General features: G+C 39.3%; 1 long non-coding RNA gene across 2 annotated transcripts in view; it reads right to left on the bottom strand.

The window, feature by feature from the left end:
- The window catches only part of LOC125453097 (uncharacterized), a 62,926-nt gene extending 53,944 nt beyond the window's left edge, over nt 1-8,982 (bottom strand). The window contains exons 1-2 of one of the 2 annotated variants that reach the window (XR_007247684.1): nt 8,884-8,982; nt 5,930-6,070 (exon numbers count right to left, since the gene is read on the bottom strand). This is a non-coding gene — a long non-coding RNA (uncharacterized LOC125453097). Of the gene's footprint in view, nt 1-5,929; nt 6,071-7,810; nt 7,896-8,883 lie in introns of those variants that run through there. The other variant, XR_007247685.1, reaches the window with a different exon arrangement.
- Between the last annotated feature and the right edge of the window lie 4,441 nt (nt 8,983-13,423).

The following is a 13,423-nucleotide window of genomic DNA, read 5'->3' on the forward strand; positions in this document are numbered from 1 at the left end:
GCAGAGTTGCGCTGGCTGCTTTCAACCTGCTCATGACAAAGTGAAACATTATGATCCATTATTCTAATATGAACACAAATGCTTTTAGTTACCTCTTCACTTTACAACAGAAATCCTGGTAGGGAAGGTAAAGTGGCACTGTTAGCCTAACAACTTTATAATTAGCCAGTGACGGCCATCAGCCCCTCGAATGCCTGCCTTTGTCACATGACTGAAATTTGAGTTTACTGATTAGCTAAAGAATAAAATTCTGGGGTTCTTAGTTGTTTGTTTGATCTCCACAGGAAGAGGTAGAGTCCAGGCTGAGATAGCTACATGCCTCAGACTCTCCATCTGTGTCAAAATTGCCGGCTGGAAAGAAATCCATCCTTTGCCTGCAAGTAGGAAAACTGTGAAGTAGTGAGGAAGACATGCTGCCACCAACCCCAGAATTTCTGTTAAAAGAAAGTCATACACATCTAACTGGAGTCCAAAAGAAATGAAAGGGTACTCTTTCAATCACTGAATCCAAATCCTAAAAATAGACCATACTTATCATGATTTAAGAGAAATGGTACATGTGGAGGAGTTTTAAAGCTATCTTGTTAACACCATCCAAATTCATACAGAGGGTTTCAAGAGTCAGTGATACAGCAATCATGGCTAATAACTATAATTTAAATCACAAACCTCTAAACCACAGTGAATTTATGTCAGATTGTTCTTACGGGCAAGGGAGAGATAAAACAAAGAACACTGAGAGAACAGATGCAGATCTGCTATGGAAGGAAAGCAGGGAAGACAGAGCTGCATAAAGCCCAGGTTTAAAAATACAGTCCTGGCAAACAAATCACCAAGGCCATGAACTGATTGCTTGCACTGTGCCAAAAGTAACCATAACATAGAAAACGTTTGGCATGCAAAAATAAAACTCTTGGCACCACGACAGTGTCTGTGGCTATAATAGCCATGAGTCCGTGTTCAAATATACATGAAGTCGCACGGCTCAAGAATTTATCATCAAAGAGAAAATAGTCCTAAGTATTTCAAGGAATCAAAAACAAAAGCTTCTCTGAGGCCCGGGATACTTGTTGGTTCCATAAGTAGCAGCCAGGAGCAGAATATATACCAGTGAAATCCTTATTGATGAAGTGAAGCGCAGCGGTATCTTTAGTGTGAGCTGATATAGTGAACCCCAAGGTTATCCATTGGTTGATTTATTGTTACAAATGACTTGGGTGCATGGAGAGCAGCAACTCCGATGAATTCAGAGAGACTGGAAATGTTGCGGGAAACCACCAGAACTCTGCGCAGCTGAGGGATTTTCAGAGGCCCTGCAGTATGTTTTGGAATCTGCAAGGGATGAAGAGGTTAAAGACACGTCAAAAGAATTAAACTGGATCAGCTTAGAACTGTATTGCAAGAAAAATGCCAGGTTAGAGCTTTTCAGTTTTAAGATGACTAAGAAAGGGAAGGCAAGAATGCTAATTTGGAGGGGTCAGATGCTGAAGAGAATAAGCTCATCATATGGTTCGTAAAGACCTCCTTCCCAAAGGTGTATGGGGAGTTGGGAATTTCTCAAGCTAGCACCAGCTTGTCCAGAAAACACCTCCCCAACTGAAGACCCACAGGAGAATGTAAGAGAAACCAGAGACTAGTTGTCATCGGACGGTCAGGGGACTAATCCAAAGCAACAGAAATGGGAAAATCTCTGCCTCTGGAGGTTAAGCTGCTCGTGACTGCCTCAAGAGAAATTCAAATGCACTTCACTCAGAATTAGGCACAGGGCCCTTAAAGGATTACCTAACATTCTTGAAAGCACCCAAACCATGAGCTCAAAATTTGAACGCCACTGCAAGTGAAACACAAGGAGAAAGCCCAGGTACATTAAAGGGGTCTAACCGATTCATTCTGGGTGCATTATAGGAGTCTAACTAGTATATTCCAGACCAATATCCTGAAAATACAAATCCTCAGTGCACCAAAACATAATTTACTAGACTCAGGTTGTGCAAGAAAGCAGTCAAGATGACCTACCTATCAGAAACACTTCCAAATAAATTCCATCCTGAAAGTTACCCTTCCCAAAATCCTGCGTCCGAAAGTTAATCAGCATGCTCAATTGAAAATCTCACTTGGATGAAAAGAAGAGGTTGTGACAGGGAAACAATGGCAATAGCAGATGGCCAGGCTGCCAGGGTCTAGTGTCGTGATCTCCTTTGCCAGAGGATGTTCATTCTCTGTGCCACTCTGCCATCAAGGCCTCGAGATTCCTGTCAGCGAATTGTGACACTGTCTTGCTCTTCTCCAACATCTTCAGAATGACTGTCTATCATCGAGCTGGACAGCTTCAGAATGTCAGTGCTCACCTCATTGCACAACTGGCTTTTAGGTATGACATATAACAGCAGCACACCAAGCTGATGGACAAGCAGGGGAAGAGAGTGATTTAAAGCAAAATTGCTTTGCTGTTACTCATATTTATGAATAGTTGTCCCATGTCATACTTAGAACTGGTTTCTTTAATTGTCAAATTTAAGCAAATTTTTTTTATTCTACCTGTTGCAGATAAAGAAAATATTATTTGAAACAATTAGAATACATATATTTCAAGTTAAGAGTAAATGCCTAAGCTGTAGCATTGAGTTCAACTTATTAATTGCAGAAATTTGGATGTGCTACTGGAGTTCAATTACTTTCATGCTGAGTTCTACTGAGAGCTCTCCTGTCAAGCAAAATCTTCCACCGAGCAAACATTTACACCAAGAGCTGCCTGAATAACTGTACCCCTAGATTAATTGAATGCACCCTCCGTTGGGTAATAGCCCAAGTCTTTTAATATCACAAATAGAATTCTGAGCTGAGTGCAACTCTTGAAGCAACAATGAATCTTGCACTATAAATGATCCTTACTTGTCCCTGATGATATAAGGGAGCACATAAGAATACAAAAATCTCTGGTGCTCAAGCAGGTTACTAGGGCTGAAGTGAATGCAAAACAAAAAAATCAAGAAAAATATTTAGAAACATAATCCTTACTGGCAGAAATTATTGATGATAGCTACTAACTAGTTCCTTCAGTACCAAACAGTGCAGGGCATTATAAAATTATGAGCTGAATATATCCATGGTAAACATAATAAAAATATGAGAAGTCAATGTTCAGTTAAAATAAATCAGTGTGTGTTTGAGATTAGTTGTTTATAGTTCAAGTCAGAACCATGAAAGTGACAGAAATCATGCCGTGATGTATTTGACAAAGGGCTCCTGGTCAAGAGCTATAGCTACGTCAGCTGTACATAGCAGAAGAGATTCACATACTATCAGAGCTTATGGAACAAAAGTTTTTTTTAATTGTAATAAAGCCAATCAAGTTCTAACGGGACACAGCTAATTGCCTCTATATTGTTGAAAAGGAGGCTATGACAGTAATGATGTATGAGTAAACTTGTCTCCAGACTGAAGAGTCAAACAGAGGTTCAATCCCTGCTGAACCTGCAGCCTTCCTAACGCCGTGGGTGGGTTCAGGCAGATTTCCCTATGTTCATTCATCCATAGCAAAGAAAACTTGACCCTGTCATTTTCATGATTATCTTATTTATAGCCCTCAGTTGTTTTATAGTAATGACAATAAATTATCACAAGCTAGTGCAATTACAAATGTCAATTTTGGAAACATTTCCTGAAGCCTTAAATTAGTTAGCAATCTGAGATTCTTTTGTCCCAGATCACTGTTTAAGGGGAGAATGATAAAATTGGATGCTTTATTTTTTTTAATAAAAGTGGACTGTTATAATTATTTTTATTCATCGTATATTCTAACTTTATTAAAGATTGCAACAAAATATGAGTGATCAGTTAGATATCTTCTTAGTCCTAAAGAATATTTCAATCAACTAGTTGAAGGAGGAGGTGTTAACTGAGTGACATTATTGCTGCACTCTTAATCCAGAGATGAAAGTAATATTCAAGGGTCGAGGTTTGAATTCTGCTATGGCAGGTGTTGAATTTGAATTTAATAAAAATCTGGGATTAATGATCACAATGAAACCATTGCTGATGTAGGAAAACAAAAACCTGGTTTATGAACGTCCTTTAAAGAAGGAAACTGCTACCCTTACCCAGTCAGCCTGCATGTAACTCCAGGCCCACAGCAATGAGGTTGACTTCTAACTTGCTGTCCGCTCAATTAAGGGACAGACAGTAAACGTTAGCCTAACCAATGAATGAATAAAAAAATGGCTGTCTTACAACATTCAAAATATGAATTCATATAAGCGATGCTTCTTCGCTAAGATAGCTAATGGAGATTCTAGATACAACATCCCCCCCCATCATTCCAAGTTCTTCTAAGTCTCAACTATTTATCTATTTGTAGTCTTCTTGATGACAACATTTTACATTGAGTTAGAAACAGTGGGCACCTATCCTCTATACCCACAGCTGGAGGAGGATTGCCGACAGGATATTTGATCATTGGAATCATCAAGATATTCAACATTCACGTTGCACTTATTGGTTGAGTGAATGGTCTTCTGCTAATAATCAGTTTAGTAAGAGGAATTGAAAGTCCACATGATTTTCCTTCTCCTTATTCTAACTCAAGTGTAATATCCTTCACGGCTGCAAACCATTTGAACTGATTAAGACATGCAATCTAGGCTGATAGTTCATTGCAGTAATAAAGATATTCTGAATGATTGGTGCTGCTGTTATTCAGACAAGACATCAAACAAACACAACAATTTGACTAATTAGTTTATCTCCTAATTTATTTCCCAAACAAAAATCTTATATTCATAGTCATTCTCTCACATGGTGTGGGCATCTCTAGCTAGGCCAGGATTTATTGCCCATCTCAAGTTGCCCAGAGGGCAGTTAAGAGTCAACCATATTGCTGTGGGTCTGGAGTCACATGTAGGCCAGACCAAATAAAGATGACCTTCCCTAAAGGGCACCAGTGGACTAGATGGGTTTTTTTTCTGATTATCAACAATGGCTTTATGACCGCCACTAGGCCCTTAACTTGAGATTTTTTATTTAGCTGAAATCCCAACATCTGCCTCGACCAGATTTGAAGCCAGGTCCCTGGAACGTTAGCTGAGTTTATGGATTAACAGTCTAGAAATAATACCACTAGGCCATTGACTCTCCCAAATACCAATTAATTACATTGACATTACTTACAGTGAATGGCTGTGGCAAATTGGTGGCCACATCAGTTCACTTAGAAATAATGATTGCACTTCATTGACACTGCAGTATTTTGGAACAGAGCACAGGCTCATTGTATAAACCAATTAGTCTTTCCACTACTTTTTAATCCATGATAAGAAATTATTTTTTAGGTCACTAACTTGTTGCTGAGGCACCTTGACCACAAGCTGAAGTAAGCAAATCACCAAAGCATGCAATGTGAAGGAAATTGGGGCTAGAACACAGGAGTCAAATCGCTAAAAGAACTTGGTATCAAAAATAAATTCATAGTAACGACATTATGGGCTGAAACAGAAGCTTTTAAATGTTTAAACCTTCCTGTTCTAATTTACTATAGTCATGTTTCTGTTTCGTGGAGTCATCGAGTCATACAGTGCTGAGACAGACCCTTCGGTCAGACCCGTCCATGCCGAACATAATCCCAAATTCAACTAGTCCCACCTGCCTTCTCCTGGCCCATATTCCTCAAAACATTTTAAATATTTTTATTGTATCCACATCCCTCAGAAAGTTCATTTCACAAGGGAACCATCCTCTGTGTAAAACATTTGCCCCCTTGACTTTTTGTTAAGGTCTCTCTCCTCTCATCTTAAAAATGTGCCACCTAGATTCTTTGAGTTTTAGAGAATCAAAGATACAAGGAAAAAGGGTTAATCGTGATTTATCAGTAAAACATTAACTCTGATTTTAAGCAACGATGGAGGTGGAAAGGTTCCAGAAGGCGATTTCATACCTAGAGAATCTAAGGTTATTTTTCACAGATTTTCTCAGCCATTGATCCAAATGTTGATGATCCCATTATCAGACCAGAGTGTTGAATGGTTCTTGCTTGCAGGTAAATGGCAAGGGTGGGCGTGGGGGCTTCTGGTGAGATCTGGAAAGTAGGAAAATACAAAAAAAACTCAATTAAATTGTAAGTAACTTGTTAGAACCTTGCCAAGTGTTGGAAAAACTTTCTTACAGGTTTTCCCTGCTGGTGAAGCCACTCATCCATTCAGTCCTCTGACTAAAAGCCAGTTGGGTTCCGATGACATTACTAAATTGGTAAAGTGCAATTTCTGGGGTAGCAGACTACAAAGTACAAACCACAAACCAAACTCTATAAATATATCATCAATATACCTATGTAGTGAGCTAAAACATGACACACATCCCACCTGAGAGAGTGCCTGTGTATTTGCATTTGTCATATACAATTTCAGGATATTCATCTAACACCTACAAAGTACTTTTGAAATACAACCATTTTGTAGTGTAGGAAATCCAGCAACCAATTAGTGCAGAGCATGGTTTTATTACCAGCAATAATTTTTGAGTTGTTAGTTGAAGAATATGACTCAGAAGAGGTTCCCCACTCTGCATTGAATATTGCTTTGGGTTCCTTTATATCATCTTAGAGAGAAGGCAACCATGAGTTACAGTCTCATCAAAAACATAGCACTTCAGAGAGAGCAACATTTGCATTGAAGTGATAACACATATTACATGGTCATATCTGAGAAGCGAGTTTAAAACCTGTGAGTTTCTGACATAAAGGTGCACGTGTTACCATTAAATCAACTAGCACATTCATAAAATTCCTACATCAGACCATTCAGCCAACAATAATCCTCCAAAGAGCATCCCAACCAGACCCCTCTATGCTTTCCCTATAAATCTGCATTTCCCAGGGTTAACCCAACTGGTCTACACATCCCTGGATTCAATTTAGCATGGCCAATCCACCCTAACCTGCACAGTGAACTGTGTGAAGAAACCCCACACAGACACAGGGTGAATGTGCAAACTCCACACAGACAGTCACTTGAGCGTGGAATTGAGCTCAGGTTCCTGGTGCTGAGGCAGCAGTGCTAAGCACAGAGCCACTGTGCTGCACTACATGTTGACCCATATCTTCCAGTCAGAGGTGGAGTATAATTAGCATGTAGATGAGAGGGGTTGAACAGAAAAACAGGAGCAGCAGAGGAGGCAGGAAGTGGAAAGTTGGTGATTACAATGTGACTTTTTTAATTGTATATTATTTTAATAACTAATTGTAGTCATTACAACAACCAAAATATTAACACTAATAACAAGATACAAATCACTAAAGTGAGTTATCTACGTTAAATAATTATACTTCCAACTCAATTAGGTCTTAGAATAATGTCTCAGACTTGCTTGAGTTATTTCTTTTCTTATTAATTGTGCCCTTGCAGGCAGCACTTGAAAAATTCTGATCTCTGAGCTTTTTATCCTTTAGATCACTTGTAGGTTAAGAAACTTTGGTTGTAGCTTTCTTTCTCATCAGCTAATTTCCAATGATTCGAATCAATTGCAGCTGCATGCTTTAAAGTGACATAATTGTTTGTAATTGATGTGCTTGGAGTACTGTGTGATTTCATTTCATGGTCGTTGTTTTCAATAGATCACTACTCGTAGTCAAGCAATGACTGAGCGAACGCTTTCGAACACAGATCATTGTCAATAAGAGTGAACAAATGCTGAGTGCAGAATGAGGTCATTCTCCTCTTCCTCAACTCCCTGACAATGTTCGCCCCACATCCCATTCCCAGGATCCACAGTCCTTCCTCCCATTCTGAGTCACCTTGCAGTCGTTCCACCCCCTACTAACCTTACAATACTGATATGTCCCTTTTCACACACATTCCTCTGACGAGGTTGACTCCACTAGGGACAATTGTTGGCAGCCAGCGAACACTGTTGAGAGAAGTGAGCATTGTCGGAATTGAGGGGAATAATCATTGACACATTTTCTATGGTTTTGGAGTGCTTTAACAATGTAACTCCTTTACTTTTAAGCTTAACTCTTCAGAAGGCTTTGCGCCTGCTAAAGGAACCTCTAAGTAAATTTGTAGTAATAAGCAGATCACAAAAACCCATACAGTATGGGAGCAGGCCATTCAGCCCTTCCAAAGAGTGTCCCACCACCCCACCCTAACCCTGCATTTACCACAGCTAATACACCAAGCCTGCATATCCCTGGACACAATTGGCAATTTAGCATGGCCGATCCACCTAACCTGCACATCTTTGAACTGTGGGAGGAAATTCAACATCAACATGGAGAGAACATGCAAACTCCACTCAGACAGTCACCTGAGGATGGAATCAAACATGGTACTCTAACGGTGTGAGGCAGCACCCTAACCAATGTGCCATCGTGTTGACCTAAAAAATATAATGCCCAAGTCTCTTGTCAGGGTCTGGCCACAAAGAGTTGACTTTCAGAAGAAACGGCAGAGCTTTCCAAGTATGGTAAAACTTCTAAACTTCCTGACACCTAATATGCATACATAGATATGGAAATAAGAGCACAGAAAGATGAGCCAAAGCCCCTGTAGTTCCAGTTTTAATTTGTCTTTTCCTTTAACTTCCAATGAAGCCATTAGTGTTTTGATTAAATTAATCAGCAGAGTCTTGGAAGGAATTCTTTGAGACCTTATATTTTAGATAGAATTCTAGAGTTGGCTTGGGGAATTTCCCAGCTGCATTTCTACTCAGCCACATCCATACATAGAGAAAACAACAACTTGTACTTACAAAACACATTTAAGATACCACAGGACACAAAATGGAAGTTTAATATGACAAAACGTCCATTAGGATATATTGACGTGACCAAACGCTTGCTCAATGAAGATCAAAACCAAAAAGTGGGGTTCAAATCAAATAACCAGATCCTACCAGAATCAGATTTGAAGTTCATCTGACTGGAAATCCAGCAGTATCCTGATATAGCTCTACCTGGAAGTCAGAAGTAAACATCTTTTGTGTCTTAGTGACTGCATCTTGATGATGATGACTTGAATTACGACTGGGATCTGAGAAAGGCAAGTATGGAATGTAGAAGAACAATTGTAGTATTTGCTTAAATATGTTCCTGCATTCAAAAAAGCTGAGTTCACTTAGTATATATTGATACTCTTTGTATATACATCTGTAGTACTCTAGACACTGCATTTGATTGTTAAACCATTTTCATCTCATGCTGTTTGTAATTGAGCACAATGAAATGAATTAAATCACACCAGCAGATAGCTCAGAAGATCAGCATTTGATTTATGTTGAACAGAAGTCATGCCAAAAAAAAAGTTGAAAACAACCTGCAACATCTGAGAAGCAATTGAATGAGCACTTAATATGCTAGGACATAGTAAACAATGGACTAAGTGGGGATGAATGGGATTAGTATAGTTTGGTGTTTGTTGATCAGCATAGACATGGTGGATTGAAGGGTCTGTTTCTATACTGTGTAACTGTGATTCTCAGGCAAAAGGTTCCAATTTTCAAATCAATAAAATTTGGCAGATGCTGTTCTCAATTCTGACAGGCTCAAATCTTGTCTTATGCCAATTTATATTCTCACATGCCCACACCATGATTTGAGTTATCTTGGCTCTTATGGTGAAAGTCCGCAGGAAATATATAAATGATCTCCCCGTTGGGACAGGGATAATCTTTTATTGAAGAATTAAAGACACCATCCACCTCAAATTAACTCAAATGGGACAAAGTTTTGGGTAATCACAAAATGTTTGAAATCAGTTAATACATTGCTGTTCTGTTCTGTTTTCTGTCTTAGGGAAAGAATAAAAATAATTGTCAAGGCATAAATGGCTTTGCTCACAATTGTTCATGAGGTGACCCTCACTGAAACAAATATTCTTTTACACTGCAGCTTTATTTATTTCATTCTATGTGTCAGTGCTACAAACTATTAATGTTTCAGTCAGCATAATTCATACGACACTGTTGACCCTTTACTGTATTTTAAAAACACAACATGTCACCTCATGTTAGCTTGTCAGTGAGTGAATTCACCCTGGGATTTTAGTCATAACATTTAGATGAATGATGCAAGTTAGATGGGATTTCAGTCCTGAGGCAAATTAAATACACCCATGGAATGCCGAACAAGGTGTTCTGTGGATATCGTTATCTGAGAAACACTTTCTTTCTTACATTTTCATATATAAAAGTTTCACCATCACCTCATCAAGGGCCTCTAGGCATAGATCTTGCTATGTCAGTGACTTCTAAATTTCAAGAATAGTATATACATAGTCTTAGGTGAAGAAGTAGGCCGTTTGGCATATTGGCTCTCTTCTACCATCCTGTGACAAAGTCAGAAGTCATCAGGTTATATTCCAACAGGTGATAAAGGATTAGCGCTCCAAAAGCTTGTGCTTTCAAATAAACCTGTTGGACTATAACCTGGCGCCATGTGACCTCTGACCTTGTCCAGCCCAGGCCGACACCAGCACTTCCACACCATTCAATGAGATCATGATGGATTTGATAATTCTTAACTCCACATTACGCTTGATTCCATCACTAGTTAAAAATCAATCTCAGCTTGAAATATACTTAATGAGACAAGCGTTATCAGCCTCTGCAGTAAAGAATTCCATAAATTCATGAAGCACATATAAGATCCTCCCACAGGCCTGCCCTGCTTAAATTCAAGAAAAAGAAAAATGTTAATATTTTGCTTTAGATTTAATACCTCTTTAATATCAATAATAAATGATTAGATTTATAGGGGAGAGAATGTAACTGATGTTTTGTAAAAAAAAACGTTAATTAGATTTCTCATGAATTTCAAGTTTGAAACCAACAATCTTTGATAATAGGTTCCTTGGATTCTTAAGCCTATTTGAAGATGACAGAGTAACTATTCAACATATACAAAGGATTTAAAGACCCCTTTAAGAAGGGATTTTATTTCCTTTATGGATTAGGGTTAGATTCTGGGTGATGGATAAATTGATTTCACGTATTTCCTAAGCTGGCAAGAACTGCTGATGCTGCAACACAGTGTGGAGCTGGAGGAACACAGCAGGCCAGGCAGCATCAGAGGAACAAGAAAGCTGACATTTTGGGTCATTTTCTGAAGAAGGTTCCCAACCCAAAATGTCAGCTTTCCTGTTCCTCTGATACTGCCTGGCTTTCTGCCTTCCTCTACGTTCACGTATTTTCTAGTTTTATTTCAGGTTTCCAGCATTCACACTTTTTTTGGCTTTGTTGAAATTCAACCACAAAAATGACACTATTTGCAAACTCATCCCAAGGCCTTTTAGAATATTACCTTTTGTTACACCTTAATTGTTTCAGTAGCAAGGAAAATATTTTAATGGGAGATGTTGCTCTAGAGTAAAGGTTTTCAAAAAATGAAAAACCTTATCAGAAAAGAGGAAGAACAGAAAGATTAAGGGGAAGAGACAGAGTGATGGATAAATGACCATTGCAATACCTGTCTGCACAAAGGAGCATGAAGATTTCTCCAGAAATCTTTGAATGTCAGGAATAATTTTAGGTAAGAATGTTTCAAAAGGGTCCTACAAGCCCAGGTCAAAAAGCATGGAATTGAAGCCATTCTGAGGTGCCAATATTTCCAGTGAAAATATATTCCAGTGAACTAATTAATGCTCTGTGTAATTTGGTGGCGACAGATGGCACCCTCATGCTCCTCAAAGTGATCTTCCACTGATGGTAGTAATACCAGATAGCCAGAAAGTGCCATCAGTTGAGGAACAACTGGTATGCATTCTAAATATATCTCCATCTCTGAGAAGTCCAGGCTACCACACTGTGGTTTTCAATCTGTGCCAGTCAATGAACTGCCCCTGCATTGGCTCAGAGTTATACCACAAATGGATCTTCATGGGTTTTGCCATTTTTCTATGTATTGGCTACAAGAGAGGTGGTAGACTGGTGGTATTGTCCATAAAATGGCAATCCAAAAACCTCGGTACTGCTCAGGGACCTGGGTTCAAATCTCACCGTCAAAGCAGAAACCTGGAATTAAAAGCCCAAAGGTAACCGTGAAATTATTGTCACTTACCATCAAACCCATATGCTATAAGAAAGGAAATCTGCTATCCTTACCTGATGTGACCTCTACAGACTGCAGGCACACAGAATCTATGTGGTGAACACTTAACTGCCTTCAAAAATGGCCCAGCAAGTCACTCAGTTACATGAAACTGCTAAAAATCTCAAAAAGGTATGAAATTGAATGGGCTATCCAATATCAACTGAGACACTGGAAATGTCAACACCAAAAAATACCTGTTTTCTGTGTAGAGGCTTCTTTACTAAGATTTGGGGGCTTGCGCCAAAATTGGGAGAACCATCTCTCAGATTAGAGAAGCAACTGCCTGATGTAAGAATTATACTTTACATTCAATGTCCCAGACACCACAATTACCATAAAAACTGAAGGAACTGCGGATGCTGTAAATCAGGAACAAAAACAGAAGTAGCTGGAAAAGCTCAGTGGGTTTGGCAGCATCTGTAAAGAAAAGAAAACAGAGTCAACATTTTGGGTCCAGTGACCCTTTGTCCAAACAGGAAGGGTCACAGACCTGAAATGTTAACTCTGATTTTTATTTTCTTCACAGATGCACCGTCATCGCCATCCCAACATATGTTCTGTTTCACTGGCTGAATAGAACCAGCAGAGGTATGACTTTGTGAGTGAGGCCAGATATGAATGAGGAGGCTTCAAAAGTATCCCTATCCACTCCGATGGGACAGCCCTTACATCAGTACTAAAGCCTAGCCAGAACTGTTGAGTGGATGATCCATCATGGCCTTCTCCAAAAGTCTCCAGCGACACAGATGCCAGCCTTCAGCCAATTCAATTCATTCTGCAAGATAATAAGAAACGGCTGAGGATAGTGGATATTACAAAGGCTATGGGCCCCGGCAATTAGCTACATCGCTATCCAAGAAGACCAGTACAGCTAAAGCACACATATATATCTGACAATGTAGGTATTTTCCAAGGTATGTCCCCTACAAAAAAAAATCAGGATAAATCCAATTTAGCCGTTTTCCAACCAGCAGTCTCCTCTTGATCATCAGTAAAATGATAGAAGGGGGTCATCAACAGTTCTGTCAACTAACACACTGACTGGGCAATAACCCGTTCACTGATACTTTATTTGGGCTTCAACAAGAGCACTCCATTACTGGCTTCATTTCAGCTTTGGTTGAAATATGAGCAAAGGGGCTAACTTTTGAAGTGAGAATGACTGCCCTTGGTAACAATGCCACATTTGAATGAGTGTGGCTTTAAGGGGCCCCAGTAAAATTAGAATCAATGGGAATTGTGAGGAGCCGCTTGGATAGCTGATGTCATACCAATCATGACAATTGATGTTTGTAGTTATTGAAGGTCAGTCATCCCAGCTCCAGGTCACTGCTGCAGGAGTTGTCC

The sequence above is a fragment of the Stegostoma tigrinum genome, chromosome 6 (genome assembly GCF_030684315.1).
Source record: "Stegostoma tigrinum isolate sSteTig4 chromosome 6, sSteTig4.hap1, whole genome shotgun sequence".
NCBI classification, from domain to species: Eukaryota; Metazoa; Chordata; class Chondrichthyes; order Orectolobiformes; family Stegostomatidae; genus Stegostoma; species Stegostoma tigrinum.